Raw genomic sequence first — 20,889 nt, forward strand, 5'->3', positions numbered from 1 at the left:
TTTGGAATTGGTTTTGGGGATTGTTTATGAAGATCCAGCAGGATTTGGGGTCTGGGATTTGGGATTGTTTGAGGACCCAGGATTGGAGATCTTTCAGGATCAGATTTGGGGTATCTGGCAGCATTTGGGATCTGGGATTTTTTGGGATCCAGGGTTTGGGATTTGAGAGCATTTAGAATTGGTTTTGAGTGTCCAGTAGGATTTGAGATCTTTGAGTGCATTGGGGTTGTTTGGGATCCAGGATTTGAGATCATTTGGGACTATTCCTATCAATGGAGGGCCCTGGGGGGTTCTGAGGGGGGGCATGGTGAGTGTGGGGGGAGTCCCATGGACTGGGGGGTCCTCGTCAGTGGGGGTGTCTGGTGAGTGTGAGGGGATCCCACGGATGGGGAAGGGGCAGTGAGTGCGGGATCCTGGTGCACTGGAGGGGGGTTCATGGACCAGGGGAGTCCAAGCACTTTTAGGGGTTAGTGAAGGGTGGGTCCTGGTGCGAGAGGAGGCCCAGTAAATTGGGGAGGTCCCTGGTGATAACGGGGGGTCCTGGCTGATAACAGGGGGGGGTCACAGGGTCAAGCCCCAAGGGACCCCCTCGGTGTTGGGGACCCCCCCTGTGCTCCCCCAGCGCTCAGAGCCCCTCTGGTCTCACTCCTGGGCCTGCCCTGGTCCCAGTGCTGTTCCCAGGGGATTCCGCAGCTCTGGGGTTCAAAGGGGAGGGGGCAGAACCCCTAGGATGGGTGGGGAGGCACAGAGGGGGTTCCAGGCCCGGTGCTTGTGGGGGTTGGTACAGGAGAGGGGGGCTCAGCCCCAGTCCTGGAGCTCGATGATGGGGGGAGTGCTGTCAATGCACGGGGGTGTCCCAGTGCCTGGGGGCACCTGAGTGCCCACAAGGCTCCCCAGTGACGTCGCTACCCCAATGACATCACAGCAGGGACATCACTGTCCCTGCAGCACCCTCGGAATTTCCTCGATGGCATTTTTGGCACTGCTTAGCCGCATGGGCTACCGGGGCCACCATGGCCACCATAGCAACTGAAAAGGAGTTTGTGGATGTTCCCAAGTGTCCTCAGCAGGTGACGTGTGCCCAGGTGGGCACTGGCCTCCAACAGCAACTCGGCTTCTGCCACTTCGGCCACCATGGCCTCAGGGACATCGGGGGATGCCTCATTTGTCCCCTCCAGGGTGGCCTCAATGTCCCTGAGCTGGCGCTGCAGCTCCCGGGGGAACGCGGTGGCTTCGTCACATGCAGCCACCAAGCGCTCCAGTGGCCCCAGGGCCACCTGTGCCTGCTGTCCCCTCCTGGTGGCACTCTCAACCAGCTGCTGGCCACCATGGCCTCTCTCATGGCCTTGGTGGCCGCCTCCTCCTCACTGGTGACCACTGCCAGCCAGGCCTCAAGCGCGGCCACTGCCGAGGCCCCCTCCTCCTTGGCCAGGGCCACCGACGGCCGCTGGGCCGTGGCCACCAGGTTGTGCAGAGACGTCCCCCAGTGGGCGGCCTTGTCCTGCAGGTTCCAGGCACGGTAGTGACGGTGGCTGCAGTGATGGCAGCAGTGGTGACTGTGTCCCTGCAGGTGTCACGGAGCTCGGTGGCCTCCCTGGCCAGCCAGTCCCAGCTGTTCTTGAGACCTCCAAGGAGTCCCACCAGGCCACCAGGCGCTGCCCATGGCTCTAACATCGGCTCAGGTGGTCCCAGGTTGGTGCCAGGGCCTGACCCAGGGAGGAGACACTGGAGTTGCACAGTGAGGTGACAGCGTGATAGTTGAGGGTCTTATGGAGGTACCAGGTGAATCTCCCCAGGTTTGCACTCAGGGACTTTGGGGACACGTGCTGCCACATGCCCCTCTGTGGCCTGGTCACAGTGGCTGCCACCTTGCCCACGGCCACCACAGCCTCCAGGCACTGGGAAGGGAACAGGAGAGGTGTCAGGGACCTGGTGGCACTTGTGGCCTCCTGGGGTGGCCCCTTTGTCCCCTCCCTGGAGGCGTCTGCTGTCCCCTCTGTCTCTTCGTCAGCCCCTAATGCCATCTGCCACCCCCCGCTTTCTGCCCTGCTGCCGCCCTCGGTCCCCTCCACCCCTCTGTCACCTTTCCCCCTTCCTGCCACACCCTCCTGTCCCCTTTGAGACCCCCTGTCCCCTCCCACCACCCTCTGTGTCCCCTCCATTCCCCCGTGTCCCCTCTGTCACCCTCATGTCCCCCCTGTCCCCTCTGTCCCCTGTGTCACCAGTTGTGTCCCAGTGTCACCAGTTCCACCCCAGTGCAACCAGCCCAGTGTCCCCAGTCCCTTCCTAATGTCCCCATCCTAGTGTCCCCTCCCAGTGTCTCCAGTTCCAGCCCAGTACCCCTGTCCCTGTGCCACCAGTCCCCTCACACTGTCCATAGATCCATCCCAGCGGCACCTGCCCAGTGCCACCAGGGTAGCCCTGGTGTCACCACCTGTGTCCCCAGTTCCATCCCACTTTCATCACCCCAGTGTCCCCAGGGCTGTCCCAGTGCCACCAGCCCTGTGTCATCATTCCAGTGGTACCAACCCGGTGCCACCAGTTCTGTCCCACTGTCACCAACCCGGTGCCACCAGTTCTGTCCCACTGTCACCAGTGTTTTGGGGGTCTTGGGGGATCCCAGGCAGAGTTTGGGGGGCTCCTGGGGGGGGGGTTTGGGGGTCCCAGAAGCATTTTGGGAGGTCTCAGGTGAGGTTTGGAGTTCCCAGGTGAGGTTTTGGGGGTCCCAGGTGAGGTTTCCAGGGAATTGGGTAATCCCAGTTGAGAATTCCCAAAGATTTGGGGTTTCCCAGGTGAGAACACAGGCCAGGGGCTCAGAGGGGATGAGGGGGAAGGGCCTGGGGGCGTTTTGGGGGGCTTCAGTCAATGGGGAGGGCCTGGGGGGTGCCGAGGGGGAGGCGTGGTGAGTGTGTGCGGGACTCTCATGGATTTGATGCCTCAGGTTTTGGCTTTTCTGTTTTTCAGATTCTGTGCTGCTTTACTCTCTGGGTCTGGGCTTCATATTAAGGGAGGCTGAGCTCTGCTCACAGAGCAGGGAGACAAAACAATTCCTTTCTAGCTGTGAACCCAAGGACAAATAATCCAAACTTCAGGCCCAAGAGCATAAACAACGGGCACTGAAGAGCGAAAAACAAGAAGGATGGGGCTTAATAATCTAAAGACATAATTGGACAATAACTCCAATATGCAAATGGAGCAGAACTTATAAAAGTGACAGACCTCGTGACCGGCCATCCATTTTGTGGCCATTTTGGTCCATCTTGGGCGTAGCCCTGGCTGGGCTCTTGTTCTGCCCAAGGTGTATCCACGGAGGCCTTTTAACAAATGCCTGCTTTATTGTGTAACCGTGTCTGGCCTCTGTTCTAGGTCAGCCTTGTGAAGGCCTCAGTTTGTGGCGAGCACGAAGGGAGCCGAGGCACCTGGGCAGGGCTGGAGCAGAGGCAGAGGAAGGTGCAGCTGCTGCCGCCAGCCCGCGGCACTGGCGGGGCCCAGGTGCGGGGCAGAGGGTGCGGGAGGCCGAGAAGCTCGGGAGGAGCGAGAGAGGCGTGAGCGGCTGCAGGGGCGCTGTGTTTATCGGGTGAGCGCGGTGGGAAGGGGCGTTTTGTGCTCGGGGGCGCAGCGGGTGCGGGGCTCGCTGTGCCCCGGGCCGGGGAGGGCGGGCGCTGTGAGCAGCGGGGTTGGATTGCGGGGCTGGGCTTGGCCTGGGGCCGGCACTGCTGGCGCAGGGATCGTTCCCGCAGCGCCGCTCCGGAGCGCCGCGATCGGAATCTCGCTCTTTCTCTCTCGTTGGTTTTTTAAATTTCTACTCAGAGCTGTTAAAATTCCGTGTGTATATTCTGCTGCGAGCGCTGTAGTGATAATATCCCGAGAGACAGTCCCCTGAGATTAGCACTGAGAAACTGGGGATCCCTTACCGGGGGGAGCCTTGTTTTTCAAATGCAAACTCATTGGACTCTCAGAAAAGATCTGGTCGCGGTATAGAGGAGCTAGAGGACAATCAGACGAGGCCCGAGTTTGGTAGTTGGGATAAGAGATGATTATCAAGTTTGATTTGCCGTAGACGCGAGGACAAATACTCAGGGTGCTCAGGTGAGCTGGAGTATGCGAGGCTCTTTATGGTGTCAGCATGTCAGGGGAGACCCGCAGCAAAGCAAAAGGAAGAGCATCCCTTAGTCTGAAAGGGAAAAGGGGAGAAAAGGGGGAAAAGAGCCAATATTGGCAAAGAAAAGTAAAACAAGGGAGGAAGAAGGCTCAGATCGAGTCTCTCCCGCCCTGAGGGTGGTGTCGGCCGGGTCCGGGCCAAGGCGCGCCCCCCCCGCCGCCACCGCCCCCCCGCCGCCAGCGCCGACACGATCGGGGGGCGGGGGAGGCGCAGCTCAGACCGGGCCCAGCCGGGGAAGGAGGAGAAAGGCGAGCGCGGCCAGGCAGGGACGGCGCCAGCCCCGGGCCAGGAGGAGGAGCCGGGGCGGAGCCTTGTGCCGGGAGAGGGGAGGGGATGGATGGCGGGCACCGCCCACGGCACCGCCCCGAGAGCAGGAGGAGGAGCCGGGGGCGGAGCCTTGTGCCGGGAGGGCGGGGAGGGAACCTCCCATGGGGGCGGGGTCTCTCCGCTCCCAGCCCTGTCAGTTTCCATGGCAACCCTGAACGCCGGGGAGCGGCTTCGGGGGATGACGTCACCGGCGCGGGCGGACGCGCAGCCCGGGTTAAAAGACGCAGCAAATCCCGCGTGGGGCTCCCTAGGATCGGGGATCGGCAAAATAGATTATATGGTACAACAGGGTCAGCCGAACCAGAGAGCTCCTGCTCCAGCAGCTACCGGGGAAGGTGAAATTGATGAACTCATTGCAGCCTTGAGCAAACGAAGGAGGGGAAAGATCGTGAGAAAAGCCATCAAAGAGCGTAGCCCCATAGTGAAACGTACAAGCTAAAACATGAGAAAAGAACCGGTTTTACAATCCCCACTACGACCAGCAGTTGGCAACCAGGGACCGATACACGTTAAGATTCCATCTTCCCTTGTGAAAACCACGGTTCACTTTCCTGTTAAAATTTAAAACTTTAATAAAGGACAGTAGGAGACAGAGACAGTAAAACAAAAATTACAGCTCAGTGCATCTTGGTACTAAGCCAAGAGCATCCCTGCTAGTTTGGAAAACATCCTTTTTATACCATTTCTATTACATCAGCCTGTTGCATATTCATAGACTCTTATGCATATCCACCATCTAGTTTACATATTTCAGGAACTGTTTAGCATGGCTCATCCTCAGCTCTGCCTTTTTAGAGCATGTGTGTTTCTTGGCTGTGGTTTTGGTTCCCTCTCTTGATCACTTCCACTCTGGGCCTTGGTCCACACTTTCTTCAGACGGCAGATGCTGATAGTTGGCACATCAATAGCAGGGTGCTCATGACGTGTTCACTGGATGTTATCCCGACCAAACAGACAGTTCACTCCTAACTAGATCAGCTACCACTACTGCCATGTCTAAGTTTTTATTAACAGCAGAAATAAGAGCATAGTTATTTTAAGACTGTACATATAAGATTCCTCTTAATATAACAATATAATAAGCATCTGTAATAATCTTTCCTCTTCCCTTTTTACAAATAATTTGGCTTGAGCAGTATTTCTTTCTTTCTATCCTCCATTATATGCTTTTTTTTCATAAATAATTTTTGCTTCTTCCAAGTGGTCTTTCTTATTATTTTGTATGCACATAATCTTTTGTGCAGTCCCAGATGTAGTCAGTTCTGGGTCTATAGCATTGTCACTTAATCATTAAAACTGAAAATCAGGGACAAAGACTCTCTAACTAGTTAAAGTTAGAAAGTGGTATGTTTATTACTCTGGTGGGTGGCCTGGAAGGGGTCATCCTTGAAATGCGTGACTGCACCACACAAGGATTTTTGCCTTCTGTTTATTTCCCAAAATAATACATATGCATAACCCCAGCACCTCCCATCCCCGCTTTGTATTAAAATGAGGTTATTAGTCCTTCACGTGTGCGCAATTCTTCTCTTGAATTGGGTCAGTGGTCCCAAATTGGGTCAGTGGTCCCAGGGATGAAGTCAGGAAGGTCTTGGTCAGGTCTCTGTGACCCTCTGGCACAATCCAAGGCCCCCTGCTTTGTGATGGATCAACACAGAGTCCAGGTGCTGGGCATTGTTCTGCTGGTTTCAATATGTTCCTGTATTGGTTCACTTGCTCCTGTTGCCTTCTGGATCAAGGCAGGCGACCTGGTTCTAAGGATCAGCACGGCGGCCCACTCTCCAGGGTCGCTCGGGCCAATGACACACGCAGACATCAATATGATGGACGGTCAGAAGGCATTTATTACTTCTTCTTGTGGGGTCTTATAGTCTAAGGGGTCTCTACGTCAAAAGGGGGTTTGTCCTTCTTATCTATGGTTAGTAAGGAATGGAAAAGTACTGGGTAAGGAATGGAAAGTTACTGGCACTACTGTTAGTGGGGCCACATTCCTACTGTTAGTGGGGCCACATTCCTAGGGTAATCTCTTATCTTAGAGGAACAAAGGGTCCTGGCTTTCCGTGACATCGCGTGATCTTCCACAGCGCCTTTTCCCTATCTACCACATCTCCCCCCCCTTTTTCACAAATGAATGAGGTAGTCATATACATAGGTACTAAAATGAGGTATAAGGTTGTAACTTGACAAGGGAAAGGGGTTTTGGAAAACCTGAGTAAGCTTTTGCCAGACAAGTTCAGAAAATCTTGTGACTGGCAGTCTTCCCTGGTTGAATTCAAAGCAACTGTCGTCGGCCTACGAACAGGATGTTAGTCCGTTCCAGGCGGCTCTGAACGAATGAGACCAGCTTGTTCAGCAGGCATGGTCCAAAGGTAACTGTTAGAAACAGCATCGCCAATGGACCTATCAAGGCAGAAATCAGAGTGGTTAGCCAAGGTGATTGATTGAACCAGGACTCGTACCAGCCCTGTTGGGCTTCCCTGTCTTTCTGTCTCTGAGCCAGTCGATTCCGGAGTTCTGCCATGGAGTCTCTCACTACTCCCATGTGGTCTGCATAGAAACCACACTCCTCTTTCAAGGCGGCACGTAGGCCCCCTTGCTGCATGAACAGGAGGTCCAGGTCTCGCCTGTTCTGCAAGACCACTTCTGAGAGTGAGGAGACCGACTTCTCTAGAAAGGAGATGGATTTCTCGATCCTTTGCAGGTCCTCGTCAATGGTCTGTTGCAGCTGTGACAGTCCTTGGTGCTGGGTCGCTAGGGCTGAGACACCCGTGGCTGTTCCAGCTGGTCCCAGGCCGAGCAGCCTTGCGATAGTTATACTTGTCATTATTTCTCTTTTGTGGAGCCGGCTGGGTTCCTCAAAAAGGTGGTACACTTCTTCGTCTGAGTGGTACAGGACCCTAGGAACAATCAGAACTTGGACACAAAAGTCGTTAGAGTCATTGAATTTGGCAAGGAACACACAGGTACTCACTCCAGATCGCTGGCAAACCCACATCCCAGATGCGGATGGGACTGCCCACTTGTTGTTTTTCCTGTTAGGCTTGACAATTTTGGTGCAGATGTTGCCTCTCCGCTTAGCTAGGGTTGCATTGCCAAAGCATCTGCCCTGGCCTGTGACTTGACTCAGGGTGATTCCTTTGTGAGGGGTGTCCCATCTGCACTGGTGAGGGGCATCGGCTGAGGAATAACTGAAGAAAGTGTTTAGAGCGACTCCTTCGTAAAAGGGGGGTTTGATGTCGTAACAAAGCCAGCAGGATTCGGTTAGGTTAGGGTTGGATTCATTCAGGGATACAAAGGTAGCTTCTAACATACGAAGGATTGGGTCTGCGTCTGACTTGGTTAAGCGGCTCACCTGAAAGGCTTCCGCTTGACCGGTCGGGACATTGCTGACCCCTGTGGGTAAGGTTTTGGGGTAGGTTACATTTCTCCCTTTCGGCACACTTTTAATCGCTTTGTTGGGTCCGACCGCTCGGGGTGCCGACGGTTGGAGCCTGATAATTTGCACGTTCACCCTCTCTTTTGACCCTTGAAGGACCACTGTCCACGTTCTGCCTGTGGCCCAGCTAGGGTGATCTGGCTGCAAGACCGTCATGTTGTAATCAGTGCATGCCCGGAATCTAGGGATTTTATGTTGGTTTCGATGGAAGTTTCCGTGAGAGAAGAAGGGTGTTTTGCAGCCGATGGGTGCCCAGGTGAACTGTAAGAATTTGTCTGGCTCTTGTGGATCCCACCCAGGCCCTGACGGTCTGGCATCTGTAACTATGGTTTCGCAGCCCCAGTGCCCACAATATCCGCACCCTGGGTGATTGCAGTAGCTTTTCCCAGGATTTGAAGCTGGGCACCAGTAGGATAGATACGAGTGTGTGACGTGTGGGGAATAAGGGTTTAACCTTGGCTATCCTGGAAACAGGTCAGTGATGCGGAGCACGAAGGATGGGGTGTTTAGTGTGGTGATTTCTCTGAGTACGTTGCCACTACTAAGGTGTCACGTGACCCACCTGAAGGGCCGGTGGGGGTAGTGGTCTGGGCTGGCTTGCCCTCTGGCGACAAGCCCCAACAGCAAAATCACACAGAAACACCCTTGATGCTTGGGTCTCACCCGTGTGGGTCTCTTGGGCGCTGCCTGGCGGCTTGGTGGTCTGTCACTTTCGTCTGGAACCGGGATGTACGCATCACGAGGACGTCCCATGAGCAGGTCCTGTAAACAAAGACTCGCAATTCTCGTCAGTCTCATTCTGCTCGCTGTGAAGGTCCGGTTTAATCGACTTAAGTGGACACCACCTGATTTTGCCGTCCTTTTTGACAGCTGTGTACCCTCGCCCCGTGAGCATCAGCCTCCAACGCTGTTCCCACTCGTCTAGCTCGTTTCTAATTACTACCTGTGGGCCCTCTTCTAGCATTCAAGTGGCCCAGTGTTTTTGGACGGGACTGTTTGTTTCATCTCCCCTAGGGAATTGATTCAGTGCCAGCAAAGCAGTTGCCAGCATATGTGCCTGATCTCCTGGGAAAATGGCATTGGCAAAGCCCTCTGCTTTTGCCAACACTTCTATCTTGGTTTTCAGGGTCTGGTTTGCTCTCTCAACTATGGTCTGCCCGGTACTGTTATATGGGATGCCTTGCACTAACGTGATGCCCCATTTCGAGGCGAATTCCTGTACTGGTTTGGAGGTGAAATTGGAGCCATTGTCCGTTTTGATCTGTTTGGGGATACCAAGCCAAGCCATGGCTGTCAGCCAGTGCTGAATTGTGGCTTTGGAGTTAGTTTTGTGGTGCTGTGTGGCTATGATCGTTCCACTGTAAGTGTCCACTGTCACTGCAAGCCATGCTCGGGGCTTCAGCAGTTGACATAAGGTGAAGTCCGACTGCCACATTTGTGAGGGCTTGAGACCTCTCGGGTTGACCCCGCAGGTCCAAAGGGGTGACTTCTGGCAATGAGGGCAGGTGGCTACCACATGTTTTGCATCTGCCGTCGAGATTTCGCATCTCTTCACCAGTGCTTTCGCTCCGATGTGGAGCGACTTGTGCAGTTGACGAGCTCTTTGCAAAGTCCAAACGCCTTTTGCTGCAGCGTCTGCTTTGTCGTTGCCGATTTGGAAGTAACCTTTGACTGGGTCATGGCTGTTGATGTGAATGACTGACACGGTCCCCTGTCGCGAGGAGAGTGCTTCTTCCAGCATTAGGGCTGCTGCTGATGTCGATACTCCTGGTCCTGCCATGGCTAGGCAGAGCCTTGCCACGAATATAGAGTCCGTTACGATGTTGAGGTGTTCGTCTTGGAAGAGTCCGCATGCCAAAACCACTGCTGCTGCCTCCAGCTGTTGCACTGACAGTGTGGGGTCACACGCTTTAACGCAATGCCATTGCTCTCCTGCCTGCCACACTGCCGCTGCGGTTGAGGTCGTGGAGGAAGCGTCTGTGAAGACCGTTGGTCCTGGCTGCGGTCTGTCCTTGACTTTCGGTGGCATGTCCATGTCGACTACGGTCAGCAGCTGAGTCCAGGGTGGTCTGGAGGAGTAGGAGATTTCTCCTCCGAAGCCGGAGAGAGCAAGGGCCAGGTACTCCGATATTGTGGCTGACTCCGCGGTCGGCTGCTTGCGAAACGGAAGGTGGATTCTTGTCGGCTCTGTCCCTAGGTGTTTCAAAGCGAGTCTCCTGCCTTTCATGATGAGGCTGGCGATGCATTTGATTCCTGGGGAAAATGCACGAGCGGGTCTTCCGAGGACCACCCATTGGATCGGTCGGGCCTTTTCAGAAGGTCCTTGGGCCAGTGCTCCCACTCTCCCCTTCGGTGTAAAGTGGACGTACAGGTCCAGTGGCATGGCTTGGTTCCACCTGGCAAGTGTGCCAGTGGACATCTGGTTTTTGATGAAGTCGAGGGAGCTCGTTGCTTGCGGCGTCAGCTCCTTGGGTTCCCAGGGGTGCTTTCCTTTCAGGAGGTCGTACAGAGGGTCCATGACCTCGGGAGGAATCAGGATGATGTTGCAAAGCCACTGCAGCGATCCCACCAGGCGTTGCACGTCGTGGAGCGTCTCGACGTCTCGGTTGACCTTCATCTCGGGGGGGTAGGAGCTTGTAATTCCTACTCCCAGGAAGGTCACGCAGGGTCCTCTCTTGATCTTTGCGCTCGCGATCTCGAAGCCGTTGGCCTGAAGGGTCTCCGTGATTGTGGACACCAGGTGATCTACTTGGCTTGTCAATGGTGCTGTGACCAGGATGTCGTCCATGTACTGGATGATGGTTGCGGTGGGATTTGAGTGTCAAACTGGCATCAGTGCTTTGTCCACGGTGATTTGGCATATGGTCGGGCTGTCGACCAGGCCTTGTGCAAGTACTCTCCATTGGAAGCGAAGGTTGGGCCGCTCGCCGTTTCGAAACGCCACGGAAAAGGCTAAGCTGGAGTACAAAAGGGCTCAGGTGGACAGGTACTGCTGGAATAACTACGAGGTGGCCACCCCGTTCCTCCTGGGGTGCCGAGTTGAGCTCGGGGCAGAGCGTGTCCCCTCGGGCCCTGCCCTGGCAATGACCCCGGAACACCACAAAACCTCCCTGGACATCGACCCAGAGCCCTCAGCGCTCCTTGAACACATCTCCGGAACCTCCTGACACACTCATTGACCTTTGTGGCTTGCCCAGTCCATCCCAGTTCCTCCCAGTGCCTCCCCGTGCCTCCAGCTCAGCCGAGTGCGGAGCTGACGCTTTTCAGCCAATCAAAGCACGAACCTCTGGTGACTCATCTGTTACCAAGCAGACCCGCAGCGCCGAGTGCCCCGGGCTGGGCTTGGCCTCCCAGTGCCGCGCACTTCATTCTCAGTTCCTCCCAGTGCCACCAGAGTCTATCAAATTCCCTCCCAATCCCCCCCAGTACCTACTCAGTCCGTCCCAGTCCTACTGAGGTCATTCCTAGTTCATTCCAAGTTCATTCTCTCAGCACAATCTCCAATTCCAGGGCCCCTCATCTCCTCCCATTTCTCTCAAAACCACCTCAGTTCCTCTCCGTCCACTTCCAGTTACTCTCAGTCCTTCCCAGTTCGGCCCATCCACTCTAACTCAATTCCCAGTCTATTCCCAGTTCATTCCCAGTTCACTCCCAGACCTCCATCCTCTCTCCCAGTACTCTCCATCCCCTCTCACCTCTCCCAGTGCCATTCAACTCCCTCCCAGTCCATCCCACTTTGTCCCAGTACATTCCTAATCCATCCCAGCCCATCCCCAGTCCCTCCCACCACATTCCCCTGGCCATTCCTTATCACTCCCAGTCCATGCCGGTCTCTCACCAGCCCACCCCAGCCCTCCCCCCTATCTCCCAGTGCCCGCCAGCTGATCCCAGTGTGTCCCCGCCCTCTCTCTCGCTCTCTCTCTCCCAGTGCCCCCCAGCGTGTCCATCTCGCTGGTGCCCCCCTCGAGCTCCCAGCCCGGCCCCGGCCGCCTGCTCTGCTCCGTGATGGATTTCTGCCCTGCTGCCATCCAGGTGAGGTGGTTCCAGGGCCAGCAGGAGCTCTCGGAGCACGTGGTGGCCACCGACATGGTCCCCAACGGGGACTGGACCTACCAGCTGCTGGTGCTGCTGGAAACGCCGCCCCGGCGCGGGCTCAGCTACAGCTGCCAGGTGGAGCACGTCAGCCTGGAGCAGCCCCTGAGGCGGCACTGGGGTACGGGGGAGCCCCTGGGGGCGCTGGCAGAGCCGCTGGGCTGTGCTGGGAGCCACTGGGAGGGAGCTGGAGAGAGCCGGGCTGGAAGTGGGAGAGGGGCTGGGGGCTGGGCAAGGGCTGGGAAGGGGTTTGGGGGATGCTGGGGAGGGTGGGATGGGGTTGGGGGGATGCTGGGTGTGACTCGGAGGGATCGCAGTGAGCCCCGAGGGGCTGGAAGGAGATCGGCGATGGCAAAGCAGGGCTCGCCATGAGCTCGGTTGTGCTGGGCACAGACTGGGAGGGCTCTGGCTGAGTCCTGCTGGGGCAGCCAAGGGACTGCGAGAGGCTTTGGGGGTCCTGCGGCGCTGGGGGCACCTGGGAGGGGGCTGTGGGATGCTGAGAGGGACGGGAGGGGCTTTGGTGGCTCCTGGCCAGGACAAAAAGGGATTGGGGAGAGATTTCAGGGGGTCCTGGCTGGGCTGGCTGCCACAGGGAGGGCGCTGGGAGGGGCTCAGGGTGTCGGTGAGAGGTTTTGGGGGTGCTGAGCCCTGCGGACCCCCCAGAGATGCCGCTGGACGCCGCCCGCAGCAAGATGCTGACGGGCATCGGGGGCTTCGTCTTGGGCTTCGTCTTCCTGGCGCTGGGGCTCGGCTTCTCCCTGCGCAAGAAGGTCAGGGCGGGTGCCGGGGGTGGCGTCCCCCCCCCGTGGCAGAGCGTGTGCGCTCCCGCCGGGGCCCCAGCCCGGTGTCACCCCCTTTTCTCTGCCCACAGAGCTCCTGAGCCGGCGGCGGCCGCAGCCCCTCCCCGTGGGCTCGGGCCCGGCCGGGACCCCCCGCTCCGTCCCCGCTCCGCTGATTTTGGGGGGTCCCGTGTCCCCTCCAGCCCCGCTGGCGCTCTGCCCCCGCCCAGTGCCTGCTCCCAGTGCTCCCAGTAAAACTTCCCAGTTGGCCCCGGGGCCGTTTACTGGGGGCGATGGGGAGGGGTGTGGAAAAAGGGAGGGGGCAAAGGGTGAGGGCTTGTGAGAGTCTGTCAGAATTTTCCCTCATCTGCCTCACGATTGTCATTTGAGGACCACTGAAGAGAAGACCCCCTTGCCCCTGTCTCCTCCGTAGGAGAAATTCACATGTCACAAGACACAGAGACCCCAGAGCACAGTGTTCAGTTGCTGTTTTCACAGGTGTTGTTTGCTGTGTACTACACTGAGCCCAATGAGAAGAAGAAGGGGCACCGTGCCCTTTGTGCAACAACAGCCTTGGGAGCTGTCCCACCTCTCGGCCTGGCTCGACTTCTCCTGAGTTTCAGGTGGTCCCCCCACAGAAGACCCTCACCTGTTTTACAACCACCGTGACAGACAGACTGAGATGTAAGGAGCCTCTCCATCAAGGACTGAGACATGGAAGCTCCATGTGAAAAGGCCCCTCTGCTCCTTCCAAGGACTGGGACTGAAACCCCCAGCCCGGGGCAGGTGTGTGGGGGAGGCAAGCTGACCAAAGCGAGATGTTTGCCTGCAGGTTGTGACTGCTGGACCAAAAAGACAATGGCTCTCGTTTGTTGCTGAGAGCATGGACTACCTGTTACATCTATTCCTTATTGTATCTGTTTCCCCTCCCTTGCAATTGCCAATAGAGTTATCATAATAAAAACCTCTGAGTTAACGAGACTTCGAGATCTCCCCGACGTAACAGTGGATCCTCGACTGGACTGGACCAAAGGACTTCGTCTCTACGTTTGGTAGCTCTATCCCCTCTCTCCTTCTCTCTCTCTCTCTCTTTTGTCTCTCTCTTCCCCCATCTTTTTCTCTCCCTTAATCCTTCTATCGCATTTCGCTGTGGTCATTCAATAAAGGTGCATTTGTTTCGATTATCATTGCAAACCCCCTTGTACCGTGTCGGTTCTTTTTGCACCCTGAGATCAAATCCACAAACCATCACAAAACCCGTCCGTGAGGACAGATCGTGACACCCCCCGAGGACCCCTCCTCAAATTCCCCTCCAAAGCCCCCCCAGCACCCCCCGCTAAAACCCCCTCAAGTTCCCCCCAGACCCTCCCCAAATCCCCCCCAAACATCCTCAAGACTGCTCCCCAAATTCCCCTCACGACCCCTCCAGGACCCCTCACCTGTCCCTGCGCCTCCTCAGCAGCTCCCGGAACCCCCCGTCCTCTCCCAGCGCCTCCCCTGCTCTCTCCAGCGCCTCCCGCAGGACCCGCCCGAGCCCGGGGCGGCTCCTGGGGGTCCCTGAGGTGGTCCCGGGGGGCGGGGAGGGGAGGGGGCGCCCGCTCCATGCCCGGTCCCGGGATCAGGGGGCGCTGCCTTGGGCTCGGCTCTGATTGGCTGGTACACACAGGGAGGGCGGGAGTTGCTGAGGGGAGACGCCCGGTGATTGGTTGGTTTCGTAGAGGGCACGGTGATTGACAGGAGAGGGGCGGGGTAGGCGGGCTTTGCCGAGGGGAGGCAAGAGGTGATTGGTTAGATTGACAAAAGAGAGGCGGGTGTTGCTGAGGGGAGATGCCTGGTGATTGGTTGGTTTAGCTCACGAGAGGCGGGAGTAGGTGAGGGAAGACCTGCGGTGATTGGTTGGTTCAGCGCGTGAGAGGCGGGCGGTGGAGAGGCGCGCGGTGATTGGTTGGATCGGCACACGGGGAGGCCGGTGTTCCTGAGGGGAGACGCGCGGTGATTGGATGGTTTGTGGCGGAGTGCCCCGCTACTGGCTGGGAAAAGCCGGGGATTTTTAAGGGAACATTCCTGGTGTTTTGGGGAAAAAAATTTTAAGGAAAAATTTTTAAGGAAAAATTCACATTTTTTGCAGGAGAAACATTCCTAGTATTTTGAACCCACATTACCCCAAATATCCCAAATAACCGCAAAATACTCGAAATAAACCTCAAGTAACTCCAAACAATACCTAAAAGTCCCCCCAAATACCTCAAACAAATCCAAATAACCCAAAAAAAACAAAAAAACACCCCAAATTAAGTCAAAAAACCCCAAATGATTTCAAGTACACCTAAAAAAAACCCATATACAACAACACAAACCCCAAGAACCTCAGATAATTCCAAATAAGCCCAAAGAAGCCCAAATACTTCCAAACAAACCCAAATAATTTCAAACAAACCAAGTAAAACCCAAGATAAACCCTAAATAGTCCATAAATAAACCCAAATACACCCCAAATATACTCCAGTTCTTCACGTCCCCACCCCAAACAGATCCTGACCAATCAGAACGCGCAGCACTGATGACTATCACTTGCTGGGCACAAACTCAGAGCCCTGGCACCGCCCAGCGATTTTCAGCCAATCAGCGCCCGGCCCGACTCTGACTCATCACTTGCCAGCCACAGACCAAGGCCTCTCACTGCGGTAAATACTCAGAGACCGCACGGGGTAATTTCCAGGCAATCAGAGGGACGCCAAAATTGAGCTTGGAGGGGGATGGGATGCCCCAAATTGAGCTGGGAGGGAGGTGGGACCCACAAACAGGACGAAGCCAATTTTGTTCCTGGAATATGTAAAGTACTTCATGGATATGCAAAATGTGGATGAATATGCAACAGGCTGATGTAATGGGAGACAAGGACCATCGAGCATAGGTTGGTATCGCCACCAAGACCCCCCAGTTATTTTTGGGGACACCCCTAATTAATCTGGTTTTAATTACATCAGCCTGTTGCATATCCATAAAATAATTTACATATTTCAGGAACTATTTTACATGGCCCATCCTTGGGGGTGTCTCCCCATTTCAGGAGCCTCCACTGAAACAGAAAATGTAAACTCCCTCCCTTTTACTACTACTACTACTACTACTACTATTATTATTATAATTATTACTATACACTATAAAAATATTAAATACTTTTGAAATCAAGGAGCTCTCAGGCAAAGATATGGGAGTAGAAATAACAGCTTTTTATTAGGAAAAATTAAAAATAGAACTGCAGTAGTACAAACAAAAAAAAACCAGTGGCAGAGTCAGTATCCTCTGGGAATCCAGGGAAACAGGTGCATCCTCTTGGAATACAGCGGGAATAGGGATGATCCTTTGGGAATCCATTTCTTAACCCCCAAAGGCAGGGCACAGGAAGGGCTGTGGAATTATTACAGGGTATCCCAAGGGTGGAGTTGGGGTTTGGGTCAGGGAAGGAGTTCTTAGCAACACAAGAAGGGTGAGATTAAATTCCTTCCTCTTAGCAAAAGCAGTACTCGACAGAGAACGCGTCCCCAAATCCTAAATTCCCTCTAAAACAACTGAAAAATTATGGAACTTCAGATATATTCAATCAACTTCCTTCATTTAACACAGTTTTGGGTGTTTTTAAAGGATGAAGGTGAAGCAGAGGAAAATTAACGCCAAACCAAAAGGCAAAGCAGCCAGGTGTGTTCCCAACATGGATCATGGGGAATGTGAGTGACCAGGGCTGTGCCCAAAGTGCCTCCTCCAGTGGGGGATGGAGCTGGAACAGCGCACGAAGCTCTGCCCACACTCGGGGCACTCACAGGGCTTCCCTTACCAATGCCTCCGTTGGTGTTGGGTCAAGCTAGAGCTCCTGGAGAAGCTCTTCCCACACTGGGGACACTCGTAGGGCCTCTCCCCAGTGTGGATGCGCTGGTGGGTGATGAGGTTGCAGTTGTGCTTGAATCCCTTCCCACAGTCGGGACAGCGGAAGGGCCTCTCCTCCCTGTGAATCCGATAGTGCAGGAGGAGATGGGAGCTGGTCTGAAACCTCTTCCTGCATTTATCACATTCGTAGGGCCTCTCCCCAGTGTGGATGAGTCGGTGCTTGACAAGGGTGGAGTTGTGCTTGAATCCCTTCCCGCAGTCGGGGCATTGGAAAGGCCTCTCCTCTCTGTGAATCCGATAGTGCTGGAGGAGATTGGAGCTGGTCTGAAAGCCCTTCCCACACTTGGAACACTCATAGGGCCTCTCCCCAGTGTGGGTCCTCTGGTGCCAGATAAGGTTGGAGCTCAGGCTGAAGCACATCCCACACTCGGAACACTTGCACGGCCTTTCTCCAGTGTGGATCCTCTGGTGCTTCATCAGGTGGGACCTCTCTCTGAAGCTCTTCCCACATTCTCCACACTTGTAGGGCCTCTCCCCAGTGTGGATCCTCTGGTGCCTGATCAGGCTGGAGCTCTGGCTGAAGCTCTTCCCACACTCCACGCACGTGTGGGGCTTCTCCCCATCATGGAGCTGCTCATGGAGCACCAGCTCCGAGCTCTGGCTCCATCTCCGGCCGCCTTCCCGGCCCAGGCTGGCTCTTTCCCCCTCAGATCCCCGCCAGCTGCGTTTGCAGCCCCTCCTCGTGCGGCATATCCGGGGCTTTTCCTCCCCCTTGGCTTCCTGCGCCATGGAGCCGCTCAAAACGGCCTCTTCCACCAGGTTCTGCCGCGGGCATTTGTCCTCCCTGCTCTCCATGCTCAGCTCCTGCTCTGGGGGAGGAAGGACAAGGACAGGATGGGATTTGCCTCTGTGCCACAGGCAAGGGCAAGAAGATCCCCCCAGGGCTGAGCCGCAGCCGGGGCTGTGCTGGGCTGGGAGATGGAGCAGCACAGAGGGGAAAGGGGCACTGACTTCCTCCTCACCTGCCTCAGTGTCCTCATCTTCCTCTTCCTCGCAGCTTCCCAGTCCTTGGCAATGGGAAATCCTGGTTTGGGGAAAACAAGGGATGAGAGCGTTTGTAGGAGGGTCGGGGGCTAGGATGGTCAGGCCGGACGGAGACGAGAGAGCTCTGGTTTATGCAAAGGGCCTGGGTGCAGGGCCCTGCTGGGAGCTGCCAGGCACAGCTCGGAGCAGGCCCCAGAGAAGAGAGGGGTAGAGAGGATGAGAGGGTAAGAGAGTAAGAGGAGAAGAGCATAAGAGAGTAAGGTTCCCGTTACAATACAATAAATTTTCTTCTGTGTTGAATATTCTATTTCTCACTAACCAATCTGGTACCAGATGCAAATCCTACAGCATTTACATACAGCCTGTAAAAATCATTAGATCACCATACTGTGTTACATTTTAAACCCTAAAAACTCCTCCTTGGACCCTTTCTATTGAGCTAGTGAGGTCTGCTCTGACCCTTGGATCTGTCTGCAAGCAGAGGGAATTGTTTCATCAAAAGGGGATTACCTTCAGTTGGGCCACACCATTGTTTTCCAGTTGTTCACTAACTGAGGTATCTCAAAGCTTGCTTTCATTTCAATCTTCCTTATACTTTTTCTGTTCACAAAATCTTTTGCCAGACAATCTTATTTATAAGGCTTTCCTGTTTCATCTTCCCCAGCACACATTGAGTTTGAAGGTCCCTCTGCCCAAGTCCATCTCTACAAGTCACTGGCCATCTGGGCTCCACAAAAACCTCCCAAACACCAAGATTCAGCCCTGAAAAAGCCTTCCAGGAGTTCCCCGTCCCTGATCCCTCCCCTCTGGTGTTCGGGGGTTCCCCCTGTCCCAGCTGCTAGGATATTGCTTGGATTGGGGGTCCCCCTTCTCCTCAGTGCCCGCCCTGCCCAGGCTGCTGGCAGTCCCACCAATGCCAAAAGCTCCCCCCGCTTCACTCTCCCCATTTCAGGATGCCAGGGCTGTTTGGGCTCCTGGGCTGCTTCTCCCCTCATTCTCTGCTTTGGGCTGTGAATGAGACGAGGGCTGGTTGTCTCAGACCTGCAAAGTGAGTGCTGGAGTCTCCCACGCTGCGTTTCCAACTTTCCTCAAGGGAAGCAGCCAGCAAAGAGACACAGCGAGTGAGAAGAGGAGTGAGAGAATCCCCCGGGGTAACTGGGACTGGGTCTCAAAGAGGGGCTGGACCCCTCGGAGCAAGGGAGCAGAGGAGTTTCTGAGCCCAATCCACTAGGAAATGGGACAAAATGGGCTCCTAAAAATTTTGCGGGATTGAGGGATAAGAGTGCCCAAAAGCATCCAGAATTAATACCTGCTGGGTTGAGGAATTAACATCCCAAGAGCATCCACGGTTGTGCAAAATTCTGCCGGATTGAGGATATGCTCAAGAGCATCTGGGGTTGGACAACACAGCTGGGTTGAGGGATATCCACGAGCACCAGAACTGGCCAGAAACACCTAAACTTATAATAGGTGATGTGAAAGTGTAGTATATGGTAGAGATAATTCATGCTAGTAATGTCTAAAATATTGTAAAACCCACACTATGTCTCTTGACCATCCTGGCAGGGAGCAGTGTCTTATTCATATACATCTAGTTCCTGGACTTGGTTGAGATAAACATCGGGGTTTGTAATGAAAGAATAGAAACTTCCAGGGCGATAATCGCTGGCTTCCCCGGGTCACCAGGTCCAGCCAAGAGTGATTATTGCCTCGACGATTATACAGCTACCACGATGATCCAGAGCCCCACCCTGATGCATGTGAATGCTGACTTCCCCAGAGTCTACTGACAACATCAGACACCTGGACTGAGTCTTTGTCCACCTCTGCACAGGTAAAGACACGGTTATGCATGGGAAGAGACACAAAGAACATTCAGTCATCTCTGCCTCGAGCAGAATAAACTGTAAAAGAACTCGCTGCGTCAGGCAGCATTTGTGAACAGGGGGAGACTCTGACATTCAGAGCTCAGATCCATGTTCACCCAGCACCGAACCCGGGCTCGACGCTGACCCTTGGCTGTCCTGGTTTTGACGACCAAACTTCAGTCGCACAGACAAATTAATAAATCTTTGCTAATTTTTCCTATAAGTTTGGCTCTCGATTTGATCATTCATAACAAAAGGTACCTTATTGTTGTCTTGTTGTGTGTGAGAGTGAGTCACACACAAAAGCAGCCTCAGCTTCCCAGGTGGGTGGGAAGGGGGGCTGTGGAAAGAGGAGTGTGTGACCCACAAATGAGCCATTGTTCTCCTGGGCGTGTGGGGGCTGTGGCATAAGGTACAGGTGACCTGCAAACGAGCCATTGTCCCCAGGGCGTGTGAGGGGGCCGTGGCTAAAGAGTGTGAGTGACACACAAATCAGCCTCACAGGTGAAGGGCACCGGCACCGGAGGCAGCAGAGTCAGGGCCCTCCCAGGAGGCCCGGAGATACTGAGACCCAGAGGCCACCCCAAGGTGAGGGGGGGCCAGAGGGACCCGCGATTCTCTGTCAACAGGGATCCACTCTGTGTCCTGAGGGTGGGAAAGAATGTGTGGAAGGGAATAAGAAATAAAAGTGAGTGAATGTAGATGAATGAAAGTATAGGTAATGTGGATTCTGTATTTTAAGCTTCACTATATCTCCTTGGAGGGAGGTGTATTGTACTGAAAGTAGTGTGAGAAAAAAGTTTTTTATTTTTCTGCGTGTAGTTGAAAGAAAAGTGGTATTTTGGTTGTTAGTGAATGCGAAAAATAGAGGCAGAAGATGAATAGATAAGATCTTGAAAAATGACACAGAAAACCTGTAAGTTGGATACAGGGGGAAAAAAGAAAAAAAAAATAGAGATACAACTCCTTGCAAAAGGAGAAAATACAGGGTATGCAGTAGTCGATGGGAAAAACATGCAAACTATGGAAAAAGGGAAATTAACCTTAAACTAGTAAGCTCAAACTTGTGAATTATATACTTTAAAAAGAGCACTAGAATATTTAACACAAAATAAAGGAACTATATATATTGATTCAAGGTATGCCTTTAGAGCAGTACATACCTTTAAAAAATTTGGAAAGGAAAAAGATTACTTAATTCAAGAAGAAAAGGACTAGTACATGAGGAACTTATTTCAGAGGCACTACAGTTACCTAAAAGAGATAGCTATAGTACATATTAGGGAACTCCAAAAG

At 54.4% G+C, this 20,889-nt stretch overlaps 1 protein-coding gene and 1 pseudogene across 3 annotated transcripts in view; one reads left to right on the plus strand and one right to left on the minus strand.

The window, feature by feature from the left end:
- LOC132085611 (class I histocompatibility antigen, F10 alpha chain-like) overlaps nt 1-20,889 on the plus strand; it is a 777,359-nt gene that overhangs the window by 524,633 nt on the left and 231,837 nt on the right. The window lies entirely within an intron of this gene.
- Nucleotides 1-20,889, minus strand: part of LOC132085554 (uncharacterized) — a 560,373-nt pseudogene that overhangs the window by 166,962 nt on the left and 372,522 nt on the right.

The sequence above is a fragment of the Ammospiza nelsoni genome, chromosome 31 (genome assembly GCF_027579445.1).
Source record: "Ammospiza nelsoni isolate bAmmNel1 chromosome 31, bAmmNel1.pri, whole genome shotgun sequence".
NCBI lineage: Eukaryota > Metazoa > Chordata > Aves > Passeriformes > Passerellidae > Ammospiza > Ammospiza nelsoni.